General features: G+C 44.6%; 1 long non-coding RNA gene across 2 annotated transcripts; it reads left to right on the top strand.

The window, feature by feature from the left end:
• Window positions 1-10,976: 10,976 nt before the first annotated feature.
• Window positions 10,977-14,201, top strand: LOC150007953 (uncharacterized). Of its 2 annotated transcripts, none has more exons than XR_016511862.1 (3): window positions 10,977-11,166; window positions 12,381-12,507; window positions 13,700-14,201. It is a non-coding gene; the product is annotated as an uncharacterized LOC150007953 (long non-coding RNA). The 2 variants fall into 2 exon arrangements; XR_016511861.1 differs by lacking the exon at window positions 10,977-11,166 and adding an exon at window positions 11,405-11,627.
• Window positions 14,202-21,599: the final 7,398 nt, after the last annotated feature.

Below are 21,599 nucleotides of genomic sequence, written 5' to 3' on the forward strand. Positions count from 1 at the left end.
GCCCTATGAGGGCAGGTGTTCCTTCCCTTATTGGCGCACTCTGAGTTTCAAGTTGAGAGTGGGTCCCCCGGTTCAAGCATCTTTCTTTAACAGTCATTGAACGTATAATAGTGTGAAGTCATCAGACAAGAAACTACTTGAGAATTCACATATCCACATTATGGAGGACCCATATACAGTTTTTAAAACAATGAATGTAAGTAAATATGTCACCAATAAACAGCAAATAGTATGGAGCCATCCCAGTAAATGTTTGAGCCTTTCTTACTATGAAATTTGTGGAACAAATAAGACTAACTGATATGAGGATTCACATCCACCACCTTTCTCTTTAGGGAAATACCTCTGTCCCAGGCCTGTCATGCTCCTCTTTCGTCTTCCTGACTTAGGATAATCTGGTGAGCCTTGTAGGTACCCGCCTGGCCCACATTCCATGATAGTCCACAATGAGTTGATAACTTTTTTGCATTAGAGACAAAACAGAATATAATTCAGAGATCAACTCCCTATCACGCTTGCAGTTTAAGTGTGTAAGTAGAGAGACTTCCTCAGCTATAATCCTAAACGCGAGCTACATTTTTTCCACTTAACCCCCGTGCAAGTCTGGACAATGCTGACATTTAATTAGACATTCTCCTCCAGTGTGAGATGCAGCTCCGAGAGAAGGCCCAGGGAATAGCTTGCTTTCCGGACAGGACCACAGCTAAGGGGCAAGGAAAGGGTGGAGGCGGGGGCGGTGAGAGTCTTCATGGTTTGGAAAGAGTAATGGCCAGAGGTTAGTGTGGAGACAGAACTCATGGGCTCCAAGCCGCTGGGCAAGTCTCCCCACTACTCAGAAGTCTCTGCTTACTCTCTGGATCACACTCTCAAAGGCCTTCCTGTCCACGCCCCTTGGTTTCCCTTTTAACTGTTTGCGGGCCCTTTCTGCGTTGTTAGCTATGCAAATAGCATCCCAGGGATATGGGGCTGGCAGCACCTTGATGTACGGTGGGTGGGAGCCTGCAAGGGAACACATCCCACCCCAGGAATTGCCTGGCAAGGGCTTGAATTAAAGTCAGATGAGAAAAACTGGAAAGAAGGAATAGATGGTAGTGTTTCATCTTTAGGTATTGTATTTTTAATGGCAAGACTACAGGAGGCGCTTGTTAATTTAATTAGCTCACATCAAGATTGTCTTCTTTCTTTTTCTTTTTTTTTTTCTTTTTATTTGCTGAAGTTTTAAAAGACCTTCTGTTCTTGAAAGGTGCAAGGATACATTTCCTAAAAGAAATAAGAGCTCAAAACATCTTGCTAGGAATGTGGAGTCAGCTCTCAGGAAAGTGTTGGGTTGCTGGAAAGTGATCATGAAATTGGGTTCCTCTTAAACAAAGTCCTTCTGTCATTACAGAAAAAGTTACTTGGAAGCCGGGATACTGAGTGTGCCTGAAGTTAATCACATTCCAAAGCACTCCAATCCACACAAGCAGTTGAGTTCTTGTAATTTGTGGGGATTTGTGGGATTTCTATCATCTATCATATTTCTGTACAGATATTTAGTATGTGTGTGTGTGGTTTTTTGTTTTCGTTTTTTTCCACTATATCCAAGTCAATTGCCCAACTACGGTGAATGAGTCAAGGGAAATTATAAAAGAATGATTTTTAGGGTAGCAAATTCAGAAAAAGCATGATGTTTCTTTGGCTTCTTGCTTAATTTGTTCCATCACAAAATTCCAAAGAAAAGTGGAACTTGTCAGAATTTATACACAATATGCTCACATTGTGGAATGAGGTTTTCCTGATTAAGCCAGGAGGAGAATGCTAATGGGAATGCAGATTTGGTAATGTGAATAAGGTTGAGGTTTTTAGGGGAATGAAGGCTCAGTGGCTAAAAGAGAAAAGGAGGGAAGTCTGGGAGAATGAACCTGTACGAAGGGGCAGAAACATGTATGCAAATGTGATTGTGATGGGAAGTAGATTTTATTTTTATTCTGAAGGGAGGGAGTGATACATACAAGTGAAACAGATCTCACCAGTCTTTAACAGATGCAAAACGTGTTTCTAAATTTTTAGGGTTTATCACAGGAACTAATATATATTAAAAATATTTCATTTATTCTTAATTATGTCTAAGTTGGCCCAGGATATGCTATACTAGTAGAGTCTGATTGCTAGAGGTGATGAATAAAATTGTTCCTAAGTTAAGTAACAAAAGAATTGGAAAGGAAAAATAAGCTTGAGTTATTTTATTATATACTGTGCACATGATAAAAACTCAGTTCACCATATTTTAGCAAACCAGGAAGTCCAATCATGCTAACTTGAGAAAAGTATCTTGGTGTTAGAATGATGTCATATTCAGTCCTCACTCTTCAAGGAGCTCCCAGAGACAAGACAGGAATTAAATCTTTCTTCATTCACTGTTTAACTCCATTTGCTCCCCACATTCTTGTACTGTTCTTCCTAGACTGAACATCATGAACCTACCGATAACTGCTTCCCTCATTATTAAACTCTTACTAAATTATTAAATTTGAGCTCTTCATGTTTTCAAATATCAATGTTACCCATTCAAAATGAATTTTCCTTTTTTTTTTTTTGAGAATTTCATGAGATTTTATTTTATCTTTATTTATTTATTTAGTTATTTAGAGAGAGGAAGGGAGGGAGAAAGAGTGGGAGAGAAACATCGATATAAGCAACATCTATCTATCAGTTGCCTCTCCCACACACCCAGACTAGGACTGAACCTGCAGCCCTGGCGTGTGCCCTGACCCGGAATCCAACCAGAGACCTTTTGCTTCCCCACACGGTGTGCAAACAACTGATCCACCTATGCCAGGGGTCATGGGATTTACATTTTTAAAGTTTGCATTTGTCTTATGAAACTGAGCCACATTGAGCTACATTTAAAAGTTTTATCCACTCATCTACAGATGGGCACATAGGCTGTTTCCAGCACTTGGCTGTTGTAAACAGCGCTGCTGTGAACATAGGGGTGCAGAGGTTCTTTTGAATTGGTGATTCAGGATTCTTAGGGTATAGTCCCAGGGGGGAAATTGGGACAACTGTAATAGAATAACAGTAAAAGATGATTTAATAAAATAAAAATAAAAAGTTTGTGTTTTAATTTATTAAATATGTAATATGAAAATTCAGTTCTAGATCATTTTATTTCTAGTACCAAACATTTTAAACAACATTTTGCAGAACAATCTGAAAAGCCTAGCTTCAGTGGGATTTTTGCTTCTAGAGGTTTTGCCTGGAATAAGGTTTTTTGTTTTTTTTTTTTAATTCCTCAGGAAACATATCCTGCCACCATTTAAAATGAAAATTTAAAAAAAAAGAATAGCATTCTTCTGAATGTCTCAAGTCTCCAGATTTGCCAGCAGTTTCTAAAGAGTTGTCATAGAGACCTCAGTGATGGCCCTAGATCATTATTCCTAAGATGACGTTGTGTCTGAAAGAGCACTGCCAATTTACAGTCTCAAAGACCTTTCTTTGGCGTTAATGAATAAGGATAATTATGGGGCTTTTCCATCTTCTGATGATCAGTTTGTTCTCTATAATTATGCAGTTCCCTTTCTATTCCTTTCGAGAGCACCTGCATTCAGATCTTGAGTGTAAAATTCCTTTCTTCACAGGTAGTAAGGTTAAGTCTTGAGATGCACAGAAGAAAGGAGAACTAGAATCACTAAACTCCATCGGAAGGCAGCAACATACAAGGGCTTCTGTGACTAGAAACCTTTTCCCTCCAAATGTGAGTTTGTTCAGGTACTAACTGAGCCTCCCACATGCTCTTCCTTCAGCCCATACACTCCCCATGGCAAATAAGGTCTTAACATCTTACCTGGCTGAGTGTCAGGAGATGACACCCAGGAATCCTTGTGACCAGTAACCCCATAGGGTGCCATTCACTGGTCCTCTGCTCTGCTTCTGCCCAGCATGCCAAGGGGCCTGTGTTTCCAGTGCCCTTTACTGTATTTTTCATGTTTTCCTTTAAGAGAAAGGGAGAGGGAGAGGGAGAGAGAAAGAGAGGAAAGGAGGAAATTCACATCTTGGTCTTCATCACACTTGCAAAGCTGAGATTGCCCCATCATAGCTGCAATAATTTTTCCCAATACGAAATTTTCTAGAGAGCTTGGATTGGTATTCTAAGGCAATTCCACAGGATCTACCTTTATTCATGCATCAATGAAATGTATCTCAAACGTGCAGCTCCTCCTTCCCGTGTGCCTCCCAATTTCTGCGCTGCTTCTCCTTCTTTATACAACTGTGGTCACAGTACCCAAGCCGTAGCTTCCTCATGAGCCTTAATGCCCCAGACTATCTTGTCCTAGCTCTGTTAAACTTATCCCCAAGACAAAAGCAGTCTTTGAGAAGTGGTTGGTTTGTTAGCAAAACCAAACTAACATTTTCCCTTTCTCCCTTAATACCTTCCAAACTGCAGGGGAGGGCAGACTGGGAAGCGCTCATGGTGTGACATTCCCCCCGTTTCTGATCTCATCCCTGTTCCAGTGGTGTGCTGGTACCTGGTTAACCGCCAGCTGGGGAGGAAAGGGAAGGAGGGAGGCCCTGATTTGTAGCATTTGCCAATTTCCATGGCGTAAATATTCCTACCATGGCTGATTTCAAACTACCAACTTGACGGCAACTGGCTCACAAAATTCCTGAAATTTTAACAATCAGCTCTTGCAAACTAGTACAAAGGAACACCCACACCATTGCTTCTTCCCATTCATAAGCAGACTTTTAATAGTATCTATTCAGTATAATGTGGCCTCTTTCAAACTTCAGATTCATAATCCCTACTTCAAGTTTTTAGGGGTTTTTTGATGGGAGATTTTAGGAAAGCAATACAAGCACATACCATATCTTATGCAATAGTCCTAATACGTTTGGGCGGCACCCCAAAATCAAACACCTTAACATTTCTGCAGTTAAACAAATAAAAATTTATAATAAATCAGGTTTTAAAAGAAACTACAAATTGTATCCAGCCACAGAAGGCGAAGTTTTGTTGAAAAATGGGTTCAGGTCACGACTTTTATTTATACTTTGGTATAAATAATTTAAGAAAAAACTTCCCATATGCAGGATTGTTGGCTTTTAGAACTAAGGAAAAAAGACTGTGGACTGTAGTTGTTCAGAATATCTTCTTATCAGCACACATTGTGCATTTGCCCATGAACGACTGTTTTGAAGGCATCAAAGAAGGAGACCAAAATGGGCAAGTGGGATGTCATGTGTACTGACACACCTCAGCAGCACATGGCACTGAAAAGGACAAATTGGAGTCACAGACCTGGTTCCGATGTTCTGTGCTGCTTTTCCCTATTCATGAGAACTCAGCCACAGTACCTGGGCTCTCTAAGCGTTAGTGTCCTCTTTTATAATACAGGTACAGCCCTCAATGTACAGGAGGGACATGTAGTTGCTCAAAAAGCAGTAGCAATCATTGCTATGTCTACCAACAAGATTTGTTGTCAAATTCCAAAAGAGAAGAGGTATGGAAGAATGAATGAGAGAACACACTTGTGGTCTCTGTCATCAGTTTATTGTTTATATTTTTTTACTCATTTCATGTTTCATAGGAAAAAGTAGTCTTATCACCCCCCCCCCCACTCATTTTATTATTTTAATTCTAGCATGCATGGCATTGAACTCTTAGAGGTGGCAGAAGTGTTTTCTATCAACCTTTTCCTGCGCAGTTAATTACACCTCTTTAAGAAAGGAGAAGGAGGAGGAGAAGGGTCAAGGGAGGAGGGAAAAGTGATTCCTCCTTCTATTTTTGTCTAGAAAGTTATCCAAAAGCAATTGAGAGTGAAAGGGAAGGAGTCATCCAGAGGGCCACAAGAAGAACTGTTAAGGGGATGTTTGTTTGGCTAAAGCAGTGTTTAAGAAAATTTGAATTTATGTGCCATAAGCGTGCACCACATCCTCACAGCTCGGAGCGGCTGAACAATTTTTTTTCTTACTGGCCTGGCCCGACCCCTCGAAGCATTTAAGTTTAAGACATGGGCCCTAAGGCGACTCCTCACAGTGTGCACTTAAGGGGATGCTGTCGGTATTTAGGGTGGGACGATCCTTTGTTGTGTCCCCGCATTGCAGAGAGTTTACTGACCCTGGCACCCAACCACCAGCAGACTCCCCCTCCCATAGTGACCATGGGAATTCCCCCCCCATCCCACCCCCACCGACACACACTTCCAAATGACTCTAAGGGGCATACTACTATTCTTATGGAGAACTTCTAAACATAAACTTTTGAAAAATAAAGCTGGAAGTAGCCCCTCCCTCTAATATATCTGACACAAAGAAAACAGCTCAGAACAAAAAAACAACAACAACTAAGTTTCAAAACCTTCCAAATGTATATATATAGTCTATTATAACCTTGAAAACAAAGCTAATTTTGAAGCAGAAGCACAAACTATCCAATGTTATTTTATTTCAGTATAGTACAACTAAGATTGTTCTCTGTTACAAAGTTGTGAAGGCCATCTGTGTAAAATAATATTGGATTGTTTAACCAAGATGAATTAACTTTAAGTTTAAAAGTTTCAAGTTCTAGAAAAATTTTTTTTTCTGCAAATATCCATATTTACAAAGCATGTAAACTAAACATACATCTTAACTATATTGGTCAAAATTGAGGAAATTCAGGTAATTAAAGGAATAGATAAACAGATGATGTTGCCCATGAACTATTTACACTTCTCATTTGCAGATGTTTCTATTCCTCAGGCACATTTCTGTCACGTTTTTGCCTCTCTTGGGGCCCCTGTGCTGTGTTCTGGGCCTGGCTGGTCTCTGGGGTCCCCCTCCTCTGCTAGGGCTTTCCTTATCAGCAGGAAATCACACTCTTTGCGATTAGTGCACTTACTCCGTTAGTGTGATGACTGAGCAGGATGAATCCTCCACCAGATCATCCTTGATGGATTATGAATTTGCACTTGCCTCCCGTACACCAGCCTTCATCCTCTGGCTACTGGGGAGGGGAATTCTGGGCCCTGTGTTGCAGGCCAACAATGGAGAGACTCTCAAATATCAGGACTTCCAGGTGGCCTCAAATTCCCCTGCCTACTTTTACACCCAACGGAGCTACAGACTAGAGTCATCATAGACATTTCTTACTTTATTTTTCACTCTTTGAGATTAGCATAGCTTGTTTATTTTTAAGTCTTCTAGCGAATGAGAGGCTTCAGAAAAAGGAGCACCAGCCACTAACGTAGACTCTGCTCCCACTCCCAGCTGAGGGACTTTGAAGACATGGGTCATCCTACCATGCTCACATGCGCTTACTTACATTCTTGGTTTTCCGTCTTCCTATGGGAGACAAATATATAAGTCCCTTCTCTTATCCTAATCTCTTTAACAGAATATTCTCGGTCATTGTCAAACCAAATTTGAAATTGAAATAGCTTTTTTTAAAAAGAAGGATAAATGCTACTTGTGTTTTCTCCTGAGGTGTTCTTATAATCCAGTGGACATAATATTTCTGATTTCATGTATCATAAGCCCGGTCCAGCCATCACAGCCTCATAAAAGTTATCACCAACAGTCATATAATGAAAGCAAAACATGATTCAGCCTTTTAACTCTGTAACCTTTGCAAACATGAACTCCTACACGTCGTGCATGGTAGATTGGTAATCCTGTGTGGGGTTTCCCTGACTTCCATTAGAAACTGCTGGTTTAGTGGAACACACTGGACAACTGGAACACACAGCTCCGAGCTTGAACCTGCTCTGCTATGTGCAGTTGTGTGACCTTGAGCAAGTCACTGAAGCTTCCTGAGTCTCTATGACCTTGCATGTGACTTTGGGATCATAGTATCGACCTTACTAGGTCCCTATGAGGAATCCACGAGATGCTATGGGAGACCCTCAATGATCTCAAAGGGCAAAAACTTCCTCCAGAGCAATCTAATTGAGAGACCCCATCTTACCTGAGACAGATAAAGGTATGATTTGTGGGCTATGCTAGGCCTGGGCTGGTTGTGCTCAGACCCTTCTTGCCTGTTCCCTGCTCGGCATCACAGGAGTGCAAGGGTGGCAGGCTGAGTGTTCCAAGTCCCTCTGTCAGCTGAGTTCAACCCACGGAAGGCCCTAGAGTGGAGTGTGAGGGAGGGGAAAAACCAGGGTATTTCCTTCCCTCTGCCACTGTGTAAGGCACTGCCTAGTTCTCCGGCTCCCGCAGACAGCTTCTGTCTGGAACACCCCCTGCCCCCGCTCCCGCCCTTCCATCCTATGGGTAGTGCTGGCTTTCTGCTGTCGTTGATATCTGGACTGCCTCACAACTTCCAGATTCTTGGTTTTTCCATCACTTGTGGAGCCAGCTCCCTGCGTTAAAGTCTCTCTTTTACGGATACGGTAAGTGGTTTCTGTTTCCCTCCTTTGATCTTGACTGATACTAGTATTAGTTTTAGAAAGACCTCTCACCAAAAGAATTTTCCTGATACTGGATGGACCATTAGAAAGTCATTCCATCGGCAATTTTTCCTTAAAGGGGGGAGTGGCCTGTTTCTGTCGCGCAATGCCACATAGTAGCCGCTTCACAACTCTTGTGCTGTCCTCCCGTGCACCCATTCACTCACCCAGCCTTTGAACATTTTATATCTATTGCAGGCTAGGAGTTGAGATATGTGCTGGGCACACACAGATCAACTAGATACACAGTGTAGCAGACAGGTGATTTCAAGAGCACTCTGCCATGAGCAGGGCGCATTTATCTGGGAACGAGGAATGGCGCGGGGGGGCTGATGTCCAGGACTGTACTTGGCCCTCAGTGTCGGTGAGAGATCTCCCACGCCTGTTTCCACTTCCCACGTCCCACCTAACTGATGAACCGAGGTGAAGTGAAGTGGGTTGGGCACCATCCCATAGATAAAGAACCGAAGGTCAGAATTGTTATCTGCCTCAGGTAAGCAGCTGGTGATCAGATCACACTGCTTTACTCTGCAGTCATCTGCGCTAAGAACTGGGTGATTACATGGGGCCAGGGCACAGAGGAGCAGAGTGAGTGGACTGCAGGGAATCAGGAAACCCTTCCCCACCAAGGTCCCCCAACCCCCAGCTGTCAGACGCAGACACGCTGATCAATTTGCCTCTTCGAGCCTTAGGCCTTTTGAGCGTCCAGTGAGGGCCAGCACGTAGCTCACAGGGTTGAAGGAGACCAAAATGTGCTGTACAGGTGAGAGGCACTCTGCTCACTTCTATTGCAAGTAACCACCTAGATGGGGTGGCGGGCAGGGTACTGGAGAGGGTCTGATGACGCCTCCTGAGGCTCCGTTTCCTGTCTGCGAAAGGACACCAGCGCCTGTGCCGCAGACCTCACAAGGTTTATTGCAAGACCAACAGAAACCGCTTTGAAGGTGGCAAATGCTGTCATCCCACCGCAAATCGTTTGTGGTGAGTCGTCGTCGGCAGCCGTCCGTCTCGAGAGACGATGGTGTAGCTTCTTAAGAGTCTATCTGCACTGCCGAGAATGGCTGTGCAGTTCGACTCGGGAGTGACATGGTATCTGTCTCCTCCCGTGATGAATCGACATCTTGTGATGACGCTGGAGTGTCCTCTCCAGTGAAGCTGAAGCTACAGAGCCTGGGCAGGGTGATATGGAGGATCTGCTGTTGCCCATGCAGCAGACCCCCCCTCTCTTCGCAGCTGAAGGGTCCAAGGGAAAGACGGAGTCAATACAGCTTGGCTTCAGGTGCGCCGCAGGAGTTGCCGGTGTTGACTACAACGTCAAACCGCCTTAGGGACTCCGGCTCCGGATTTTCTGTCGGGGTTTACTCCCTTAGCCTTTCCCCTGAAGAGGTGTGCCGCAAGGCAGCGGAGGTTTTTTGGAGTCAGAGTTTTCCTTCTCTGATGTGCCCTGACTGGAAGATCGAACCAGCGACACTTAGCTCGCAGGCCGACGCTCAATCCACTGAGCTAAACCAGCCAGGGCTGGTGAGTGTATTCCAAGCATAACCCAGCCTCGGGGCGTTAGGTAATACCAGTCAGTTGTGGAGACAAAATAAATGACAAAACAGAACATAAATGGCACGTTGTAGGGAGAGAACTGTGCCACTGTATGGCCCTCCTGCACAAAACCTTATTTTGCTCCAAATCTTTATTATAATTTCCATTACTATATACATGCGTAAAAACAGATAAAAGGGGTAAATCAACAACAATAATATCTAACACTTAGCCAGGCTTTATTATGTGTCAGGTCCTCTCCGAAGCCCTTCCTGAGCATCATCATTCTCCCCATTTTACAGATGAAGGCAATGAGGCACAGAGAGGCAAAGTAATTCCCTCGAGGCCACACAGCTAGTAACTGCTTACGTTAAAGCCCAAGAACAAGTAATGTAGAAGCGCATTCTTACAAATTACAAAGCCTAATGGAACCAGTAGGCAAACCTGGTATGTTATGTCTGCCTTTTAAGGAAGAGAGGTGTTAAATCATTCTGCGTGCCTTTGACTGTCATTATAGGCACCTTTGACTCATTATAATCTTACCACACAGCTGTGCCTTTAAACATCTATCTGGCTCTTTTTCACTTTCGCTAAGCAAAGGTTATTTGGTACATTAACTCAGGTGATTAGGGTAATGATGCCTGCACAAAAGTGAGCTTCCTCCTCTTTTCACATATTTCCCCAGAGCTTCTGTGTAATACTAGACCGTTGACTTAGAAGAATTATTTTTGGTGTTATTTTAAAGCAAAACCCCTGAAGATCCTGGAAAATGAAGAAAAGTGATGTGTCTGCAAAAACAGTAGCAGGATTTTTTTTTTTTTTTTAAATTTCCCCCCAGGGGCTGTAATTTGACTGCTCACTTTGGCAAGCCTCCAGAGACAAGTCCAAGTGCTTAATCTCTTTCGATTTCTCTCGCTCTCTTTCCTCCTTCCCACCTTTCTTGCTCCAGGGCAGAGGGGAGGCGGGACAGGGGGGATCCGCTGCTCGCGGCCTGCGGAGCCCGCTTCTGGGCGCTGAGAGGGGCGGGCCGGGGCGCGGCCGAGAGGAGCGGCGGGGCCAAGCTCCAGAAAGAGGAAGTCCGAGCCGGAGCGGCAGTGCAGGGCGCTCGGCGGGCGCCCGAGCGGGAGCCGGAGCCGGAGCCGGAGCCAGAGCCGGAGCTGCGCGTTCGCCCTTTCCCGGACCGGACCTGCGAGCGCGGCCCCCGCAGCGGGCCGCCCCTCTCCGGGTAAGCGCCGGCTTTGCCTTCACACCAGCGGTCCCTTTCAAGCGATGGGACCGCACTCCGGGAGCCCCGAGGGATGGGAAGGAGCCCCAGGTCAGCAGGTGGCGGCGGGCGGAGCAGGATGCCGGGGTCCCGTTCCCCTGCGCGCGCCTTCCTGGGTGGGGGCAGACGGTGTTGGGGAGCACCCCCGCCGCGGAGACCCGGGCTCCGCCGCTGCCCGCCGCCGCCTGGAGGGGGCGACCGGGCTCCCAGCCCCGAGCCCGGGCGCAGCCTCGACCTGGCGGCCCCGCGCTCCCGACCCTGCACCCGCAGCGCGGGCGGCTGCAACGTTGGCTCCTCCGAGAACCCCGGAGAGCGGCCAAACCCAGCCCCACCACTCAAACAGGACAGCCCCCAAACGGGACCGACCGCCAGCCACCGAGGGCAAGTCCCGAACACCGGCCCGCCGCTGGCCCCCAGCACCGGTGGGTGAACCGCGGCGGGAGTCGGAGGCCAGGGCGCCCGGCGCGTCGGGCTTGCAGGATCCCTGCCTTTGTAGCAATGGCCCTGGTGGCCCAGCTCCGCCAGGGCGCCTGGGGCGGGGGCAGGGGGCGTCGGGAGCTGATGGCTCCAATGTAACGCGGCTAAAAGGGAGCCCCTGGTCTCCTCGGGGACTCCGCCGACCTTTCTGGCTGTGGGGGACAGTCGGGGTCTGCGGGTGACGCCGGCAGCCCGCCCCTCCTTGTGTCCCCTGATGAATCTGGTTCTTAAACTAGAAACCTAAGGAGGGTCCAATTGGGGAAAGCCGTTAAACCGTTCAATTTTATCCCGTTCAATGGAAACAATGAGATTGGTGACTTTAAAAATGTGCTGGTGGAGTCTTGTTTGCAGAGCCGGTATTTCATTAAGTTCTGGTCCTCGGCGCTCCCTTTGTTACCCCCCTCAGGTGGCCGCGGCTACTGCACATATTTTTGAAATCGCTGTGTGCGTCCCGTGGGAGGCTGTATCCAGCTGGCGTCACAAAGGACGCTGTCGCTCTCAGAGGCAGAGTTGGTTTCGGGGTTTTCCGACAGATTGCATACAGAACTACCTGGTGTTTCCTATTTAAACCAGGCGGAGACCAGAATGTTGTCTCTAGGTCAGATTTGTCACCGAACAGAAGTGCAGGCCGAGCTAGGTCATGTAACGCTATAGAAGTGGTTATCAAGTGTTAACATCGGCATCTTCTGGCTTCCCAGTTTTCTGTAGTGGGTATACTTTTAAAGAACTTATCAACTTTGGACTTTGATTAAACGCTATGAAAACATCTCTAAACCCATCGCGTCGAGGAATAAGAAAACTCCATTGTAACTTGGGCTTTGCCAGGTGAGTCCCCAGCAAGCTCCTCCACCTCAGGTGGCCTTGGCTGCCTCCCTCATCAAGTGATTTATATGAACCAGATATTTTCTAAAGCTTCCTGCTCAATCCTCCACCCCACCTCCACCCAGTCTCATGGTATTTATTTGTGCTACAGTATTTAAGACTTTGAGACAAAAGTCTCAAAAGGTCTTAATAAAAGACCCTCTGGTTCCCAGTACCACACGCCTTGTCCTATTTGAAGCCCTCTGTCTAAGCCACCAAACCACCTCACTGGCTTCATCCTCAGCAGAGCATCCGCGGCCGGCACTGCATCGCTTGACTTTTCTCTCCTGGGGCTGCTGCCTGGACCTCTCTGCTGGGGTCCAAGCACAGCCAGAAACGGTGCTCTGTCTGTCAGAACCATGCCCAATCCTGCTTTCCCTTGCCCAACATTTTCCTGCTCATCTCCAGCTTTCCCCTGGGCACCAGCTTCCCTCAGTGCCTTGAATAGAAATGATTGTTACCAAATCCAAGCTTAAAGATTGCCATGGGAAATTCATTCAATCTGTACTTCAAAGAGTCTGAATGATCGCTTGTTAACAAACCAGTAGGAAGGAAGTGGCAATAATTTTTCAAACCTAAAAATAACCAGTGCTGTTTTGTTCTCCTCCTGTTACGGATATGAGTTTTTAAAGTGATTTAATTAAGATTTAATGGTTCGTGGTTTGACACATAAATATGGGAACTGCTTCAGCAGCATTGTGCCTTTTGAACCCTTAATAAACTAAAAGCAATTTCTGGATCTGTACTCTGATTCTTAATGGCCGCAGTCCATTTTTTGGCCGGTTTCTCTCCCCTCCTGCCTTTCGTTGCTGGTTGTTGGTCCTTTAAACAGTTGTCATCTTTTAATTCTTTTCTGGGACGATTAGATCCGTGGAAGAGTAAAGGTAGAATGTAGGGGCTAGGCTAAATCTTGGATCATCTAGCTCAGCCCCGACAGTTTAAAGATTTAGGAAAGTGCTAGAGGTTAAGAGCAAGAGCTTTGGAAGTAGCCGACTTGTGTGCAGTTTGCCTCTGCAGTTCATTAGCCCTGCGACCTTTGCCCCTGTAGGAAATTACTTAAACTAGATTCTTTTATAATCAGGAAAACATAATACTCATAGTTGATTGCTCTCTCTGGATTATCTCACCTTTACTCATTTCTTCCTCTGTAATCTAGGAAGTAATGGCCTTTCTCTCTGGAGTCATCACGCTGAACATTGATGACAATGAATGAAGTAATTCGCAGAGGTTGGCATGTTGTGCGCTTGAAGGTGATAGTTGTTGATAAACCAAATCTCAGGAATGACTGGTTTTGCTGGAGGTCACACAGCCCTCCGTTAGCAGAACCATGGTTTAACCCAGGTTCACTGCTCTTTCCTCTGAACTGCACTGCCTAGAATGATGGTGGCGTGGAGGCATATTTTTAATGAAATGCAATGGTTCCCTCTTCAAGGAAAAAAAATCACAGTATCTTTTGACTTAGGAAAAATGTGGTTTCTAAGGCAAAATGCTCATGTATTCAAGTAGGAATGGTAATGGAAACATTTTCGGAGACAGAGACCCCAGCAGCCTAGTACGCCCATGTGGCAGGCATCTGAAATACAATGTTTTCATCAGCCTGCATCGACCTGCTTTATAAAATGAAAAGCTGACCCGAGTCCAATCAGGCATTCAGAGCCATGCGCATCTCTGCCAAGTAGAGGTGACTGCGGAGCCAGCTTTCAAGTAATTAAGAGATGACTCCATGTTCCTCTTTACGTTGCTCACGCTGATGAAAAGCAACAGCTGCTTGGCCGAGATGATAGAAATACTGCCTAACCGTCCTAGCAAGGGGCCCGGGTTATCCAGATGCCACAGAATGGCTTTGAGTAAGCCTGGGTGGTTCCCATCCCAGTGATTAGGGGTTGACTGTGCACTTTATCTAGAATGGTTTTCATTTTTGAGGCATGTTTGAGTATCCTTCTAATCTGTGTATACAGTTTACCAAAAAAATGTTTTTTCAATGAGCTACAAGCCCAGTAAAAATTTCCAAACCTAAACATCTTTTGGTAAATACTGAATGACTGTGTGATGGATAATCGAAGTAGGCTGACTTCATGGAACCAAAATTCTAAACCCCTCCTCTTCTTTCCTCCTTCCCATATCACCTTAGAGAAAAGGCTTCTTCAAGAGCCATGATATTAGGCTAAGTTTTAAAAAGATTCCAGCAACGCCCACTTGATGTACTGACCTGATGGGAGGAGAGTTGGTTTTCGTGGGTCTCTAATTAAGAAAGTTGTTTCAGTGACCTTTAATAACCAGTGTGCTGTGCAGTCTACAGAAGCCACTTATCACCAGCATTGGGAAAGTCGAGGCGTTACAGCATTTAGCCGAAAGCTAGCAAGTCCTCAAGTGTGAGAAGGACATCTTTCTAAAATATCCAAGACAATAAGCCAGGAGGCAGAAGAGAAATACCATATGATCTCACCTATAAGTGGAACCTAATGAACAAAACAAACAAGCAAAATAGAACCAGAGACACGGAAACAAGGAACAGACTGACGGTGACCAGAGGGGTAGGGGGAGGAAGAGAACGGGGGAAAGAAAGGGAAGGGTCTAGTCAAGGAAATAGTATAAAGGACCCGTGGACACGGACAACGGGGTGGGGATTGACTGTGGGAGAGGGGGGAGGTGGGTGGGGCAGAAGAGAGCAACAGGACAGGGTGGGGATTGGGACAACTGTAATTGAACAACAATAAAATAAATAATATATAAAAAATAAGTATCCAAGACTAAGTTAAAAATGAATGTGAGTCTAATAATGGCTAAAGCTTTAGAATTCTCATAAGAGGAATTACTAAATCAATAAGTCATACCATGAAATTAGCTCTAATAATTGAAGTGGTAAGCAGATCTAGTTCTCTATGTGTCTGGTCACATCAAGCACTTGAATGACCCTGACTACAGATGGGGGAGGGTGGTAAGTTCTAGGTCAGGGGATGGTAAATGCTTTCCTTTAAAGAGCCAGATAGTATTTTAGGCTTTGTGGTCCGTGTGTGTGTCTCTCACGTATTCTGTTTGTTTGCAACCCTTTAAAAATGTAAAAACCAATCTTTGCTTGAGAGCCGCACAAAACAGGCTGGCTGTAGGCTGGATTTGGCCAATTCTGTTCTAAAGGAAACATTTCATGTTTGTGATCTCCTTCAGTACTTTCATGGAGACCCAAAATGACACACTTCATAGGCTTTATCTGAGTGATATATACTAACTTACAACCAAATCTCCTTTGTTCCTCTTTTTTCCAGCTGGTCCTCTTTATTTTGTCTTTATACTGCGGTTAGAAGACTCTGTTAGACATAACAAATCAGTTGATATAGGAATGGCAGTACCCAATTTCAACATTCTTCCTCGGGTTAGATGCTGAACGGAGAGAAAGGCTTGGCTGGGATGGAATAAAGCCCACGTTGAAATAGGTCATTGATGAAGATCATTGATCACAGGAAGCAAAGGTCAGACCCCCGAGCATGGCACTCAAGGGTCTTGTGCCTACTTTTCTTCTAGCTCCTCCCCTATATACCCTAGGTCCCTGTCATTCAAGATAACTCATAGAGCCCTTGGTGGGCTGTCCCACTCTCACCAGTGAAGGAACCTTCCATGCGAAGTGTAAACCTCCACCTCTTGCTTGGAGCCTCTCCTCAACTTATTGGGCAGAGATGGAGGCATCTCCACCTCTGTGTTATCACAGGGCCTTATGCAGAAAGCACTTAGGAAAACAGGGGCAGGTGGTGATCCAGTGGGTAAATATTACCTTTCAAGGGCAGGGGAACAGCTTTATCCCCCTCTGTGGCTTCTGGGACCTTTTCGTACATCTTTGGATCAGTCACAGAATTTAGCATAGAACTTTCCAGGGCTTGTATGTGATGCACAATATAACGTGGTGTCTGTGTCTGGCTTTGAAGTTAGGCTGAGCTGAGGTCTCGTCCTGGCTTCTCCACTTACCTGCTATAGGCCCCCCATCTTGCGAGTTGCTAGGATACAGGAATTTTTCCTCTGTAGGACATATAGTTCAGGGTCTGGCATGCCGTAATTGCTCAATAAATGGTACCTTTTCTTCATTCCAGAGCCATTTATTGAGAACCTGCTGTGCCTGGAATAATGCTTGATGCTATTTTAGGCCAAGCAGTGAGCACAAGAGATGTGGTCTCCATAGAGATGTGATCAGCAAGATGGGAAAGTCAGGGTGGTGGTTGGATCACCTTAGACTGAGATGCTTCTGGAAGCCTCTCAGAAAATGCAACGTTTGAACTGCAACTTCAATGATATTGATGAGTTCCTATTTCATCAAATTTAAGATACTTTTGAAATACACTGTTTCTGCCTTAATTATTGTGGTTCAGTTGGTTGGAGCATCGTCCTACTAAGCGGAAGTCTGCGGGTTCGATTCCTGATCAGGGCACATACCTAGGTTGCAGGTTTTGTCCCCAGTTGGGGTGCATGCAAGAGGCAGCCAACTGATGTCTCTCACATCAATGTTTCTCTCCTTTCCCTTCTCTCTAAAATCAATAAGCATGTCCTTAGGTGAAGATTTTTTTTAAAGGAATATACTGTTTCTTTTATTATTTTTACATTCGGTGTTATTATATGTTAGTTTCAGGTATACAGCATAGTGCTTAGATAATCATATACTTTACAAAGACAATATTTTTTTAATGTACCACCGAGAAAAGAAATCCTGTCAATAAAATTGACATCACCTTCTCTAAGATACATTCATAAATTGTGAGGGGAAAAAAAGCATTTCTTAGCATCAATAAGATGCATTGATATTTATGCTCAATAAGTATCCATTGAATAAATGAGTCTTACTGTGCAGTTGCATACAGGATTCTGCTCCAGTGGTTTACATTGTAACTGAGTTTCTCCATTTCTTGGGTTGGACTGGCAAAGAGTTAAATAATAACATAGTAAAAGAATATATTGTAAGACATTTGTGATCCGATGTGTTTTTTGAAGTTTAAAACATTCCCTTTGGTCATCTGAGTGAGAGAAGAGCCTTAGGGAATTCTGTTCGAGTGAAACTGGCTTAAACATACTCGGAGGGGGGAGTGAAGCTGGGCGGCTCTTGAAGCCAGATCGTTGCATTTGGCATCTGTCTGCAGAGATGTGTGAATCCTTAATGCACATGAATGTCTTCCCAAGGGCAATGAAGGCATGAGCTCAGAGCTCACTCCCTTCTGTTTTCTAGATTTAATTTAATATAAATACTCCTCCCTCCGTATCTCAAGGGGTTGATCATCCCTCTGACCATGTAGGTCCTTTCTCATGATGAGGTTGGAGGCACTCCATGTAGAGCCAGCCTCTGGCAAGGCTCTGGGTTTTCATACTCCAAGGAGGGTTCTCTTGCAAAAATTTTCCACCCACCTCCCTGTTTAGGGAGTAAAACCCCACTTAAGTCTTTGCTTTCTGACCACCCTCTACACTGAATCCTCCTCAAGATCCCCCTTCTTCTACAGCTTTCACGTCTGTTTACGGTTCATTAGCTCCGTTTCAGGTTGGCTCCGTGGGAGCTCTGATAATACGTGGCTATTTCTAACTAATTAAGTGTGCTTTCATGCTGTTTGATTTTAATTTCAACATGTCACCCGGGTGGCATGTTGGCCTTCCATACACGGGGAGCGTGCCCTTCCTAGTACCCTCCAGGAATCTGTTCTTGGGGGCATTTTTCAGCTCCTCTTACCCTCTCCCAACTCTGCTACTGAAGCCCCTTGGCCTAGGGGGAAGCCAAGTGCAGACCTTCTCCCTTCCAGAGCCACCTTCTTCCTCCCTCCACTTTCTCCTGTGACTAAAGCCCTCATGCTTTAGGAGATCTTGCAGAAATTCGAGTCTTTGGAAATGAGTAGGTGCAAAGGAAAGGCCACTTGTAGGCATTGCCGTGGGGGGGGGGGGGGGAGTTGTGTGCTCACCAGCGGTCAGCCTGAGTATGATGGGGGAGGAAGAGGAGGGTGAGGGACTTCGAGGAAGGGCTGGAGGGCTGATCCCAGGCCATCCCAGAGTTAGCTTCCCTGGCTGTATGATTACAGACAGTTCTCAAACACTAACATCTGCGCCTCTCTGATGTGCTGGGAGGGAGGAAAAACTGTAATCTAGGGCGTAAGTATATGACCCTGTGTTTGTTCCCTTTCACCGTGCAGACCTGTTATTAGTTTAAGCATCTGTGTTGTGCTAGAATATTATAACTGCCTCAAAGGAGGATATGGGAGCTGGGCTGAAACAGCTTCCAGTTTAAATATTCGGGTGTCTCACACTTTAAAATTTTTTTTTCAGTCAGCGAAATACATGAAGTATGAAACATGATGGTCAAAGTCAGGAATACAGGCTTCCCGAGTGGGTGTGAGAGGAGCATATTGCCCATTCTAGATCAGAGTTTTTCAAGAGTAAGTTTCTTGCTAAGGATAATGAGGGTGTTGAGATAGGCAGGGAACCAATGGGAGAGAGGCGTGCAGATGAGCTGACTAGGATCGGCTCCGTCCAGGAAAGTGCCCGGGGAAACAGTTGGATGCTTTTGAAATATAGTGATGGAGGAAAATCTTGGTGGTCTTGGCTTTTTTCCACTTTTCTTCCCTGTCTCTGTAAAGAGACATGCTTATCCACCCCCCTCCTGTAACAGTTGTTGAGATGAAACTCTTAAGGAATACCATTTAATCAAAATATTTAATAAGATCTGATCTCAAAACTAAAAGTAGTAGTGTTTCTGTGGCAGGTGGAATCCTGTACCCTATTATAGTGAAACATTACCTTTAGCAACGTAGACTCCAGGAAACTTCCAAAAAGTGTCAGGATTAGGAAATACTCTTATATTCTCTTTCTGTTGTTCTTTTTTAGAATTTATCCTGATGTGAAAGAAAATCTTATGAAATTCTAAAACTTCAGGTGTGATAAGCTCCGTAATAGCAGCGCCTTTGAAAATCCTGGAAGCCTCTGAGGAGCAAAATAAGATTTGCTTTTCTGTAAGGCTTGCCATATCAAGATGGGCTACTGTCTAATTTAATATTGTAGTTTAAGAAATTTCCAAGTAAGAACTTAACTAGTATTTTTTTTAATTCTATTTTATTGATTATGCTATTATAGTTGTCCTGATTTTTCCCCTTTTGCCGCCCCCCACCCACCCAGCACCACCCACTCCCTCACCACCCACTCCCTCACCACACCATTGTTCATGTTCATGGTCATGCGTATAAGTTCTTGGGCTACCCCATTTCCTACACTGTACTGTACATCCCCAATGGCTGTTCTGTAACTGCCTATTTGTACTTCTTAGTCCCCTCACCTCCTCACCCACCCCCACCCCCATCTGGAACCATCAGATTTAGTATCCATGATTTAGTCTCTGTTCTTCTTGTTTGCTTAGTTTGTATTTTTTAGATTCAATTGTTAGATATGTATTTTTTGCCATTTTATTCATAGTTCTGATCTTCCTTTTCTTAAACAAGTCTCTTTAACATTTTATATAATAGTGGTTTGGTGATGATGAACTCATTTAGTTTTTTCTTATCTAGGAAGCTCTTCATCTGCACTTTGATTCTAAATGATATCTTTGATGGGTAGAGCAACTACCCTGTCTGGATGAATGTGGCTTCTTTAAATCCTTGGTTGTCAGACCTCTATATGGCTCGATTTTCTGATAGTTCTGGTTGTTATTTGTTTTTGAGGTCTGGGCTGTAATTATTTCTGTGATTGTGTGAGGAGGCAAAGTGTGTCTACCTCTGCCTCCATCTCGACCAGCTAACTTCTTTCTTTTTGAAATATTTTATTTAGTTATGTTTAGAGTGAGGGAAAGGGAGGGAGAAGGAGATGAAGAGACACATCGATTGGTTGCCTCTTGTTTGCACCCTGACCAGAGACCAACCCCCTCTCCACCCCCCCTGCCCCACCTAAGAATGTGCCCTGACTGGCAATCTTCTCGCTTTACGGGATGATGCCCAACCAACTGAACCACACCAGTCAGGGCTGTTTCTAACTTCTTATATAAAGGAAAACAAGAACACATTCCTGTACTAGCTAAAGACATACTAGCTAGCCATAACTGTTCTAAAAAGCTCCTTGGTTTTGGATTACTAATATATGCATGAAACACTTCACAAATGCTCAGAAATATATACCATACTGTTGACTGAGGAAACTCTTGCTTGATACTTCAATATGCATAACAGGTATAGCAATCAAAGCAAATACTTGCTTACTTATTGTGGTACTTAGTTCAAACACTGCTTCTGTGATGTTAGTTATGGGGGAAAAGTATGCACGGCAAAGGTAGGTTTGAATACTGAGAGTTGAAATGCAGGAATAGTCTGAAACTTGGCAGTCTCTATACATGCGTTCTAAAATGGGGACAAAACCATATAATAAAGATGTTATAGGTTTAAGTGCATTATGTATGGCTAGCACCTAGTACATAATAAACACTTGATAAATAGCGGCTCCTGGGTGTCACACTTAAATTTAATTCCCTGCTACAAGATGGCTGGAACAATGAGCCACCATGAAAATACTAGGAAAAGCCATCCCAGTGATGGGAGAAGGCCTTTCAGTTTCCCAAGGCAGAAGTCAACGGTAAGAGACAGGGACGAGACACACATTTTTTGTTTGTTTCACTGTACTAGACATATAATGTTCATTACACTTGGGTATTCAGATTAGAATTAGTTAATTCAACAAATATAATTTCCTAAGTTCTGGGGGCACAGCGATGAACAAGATAGACTACATCTGGGTAGGGTGTAGGGTATGCAGTGAGTGCTTTAAGGAAAAGAAGACTGGGAAATGGGATGGGGCGGGACCCTCTATTTGCTTGGGTGGTCAGAAAGGCCCACGTGAGCTGGTAACATCGCGCCAGGGTTTAAACAACAAGACATGATCCTGAGAAGATCTGAGTAAAGAGCATTCTAGGCAGAAAGAAAAAGATGTATGGAGACCTTAAGAGAAGAATAAGCTCTGTGAGTTTGAGGAAAGAAAGGCAGCCTGTGTGTGTGAACAAGCAATAATGGGGAGATGGGGAGGTAGGTGGGGCTTCGGTTGTGTAGGGCTTTATAGCATCCAAG

Source organism: Furipterus horrens, unplaced genomic scaffold (genome assembly GCF_987537825.1).
Source record: "Furipterus horrens unplaced genomic scaffold, mFurHor1.1.pri manual_scaffold_6, whole genome shotgun sequence".
Classification (NCBI taxonomy): domain Eukaryota; kingdom Metazoa; phylum Chordata; class Mammalia; order Chiroptera; family Furipteridae; genus Furipterus; species Furipterus horrens.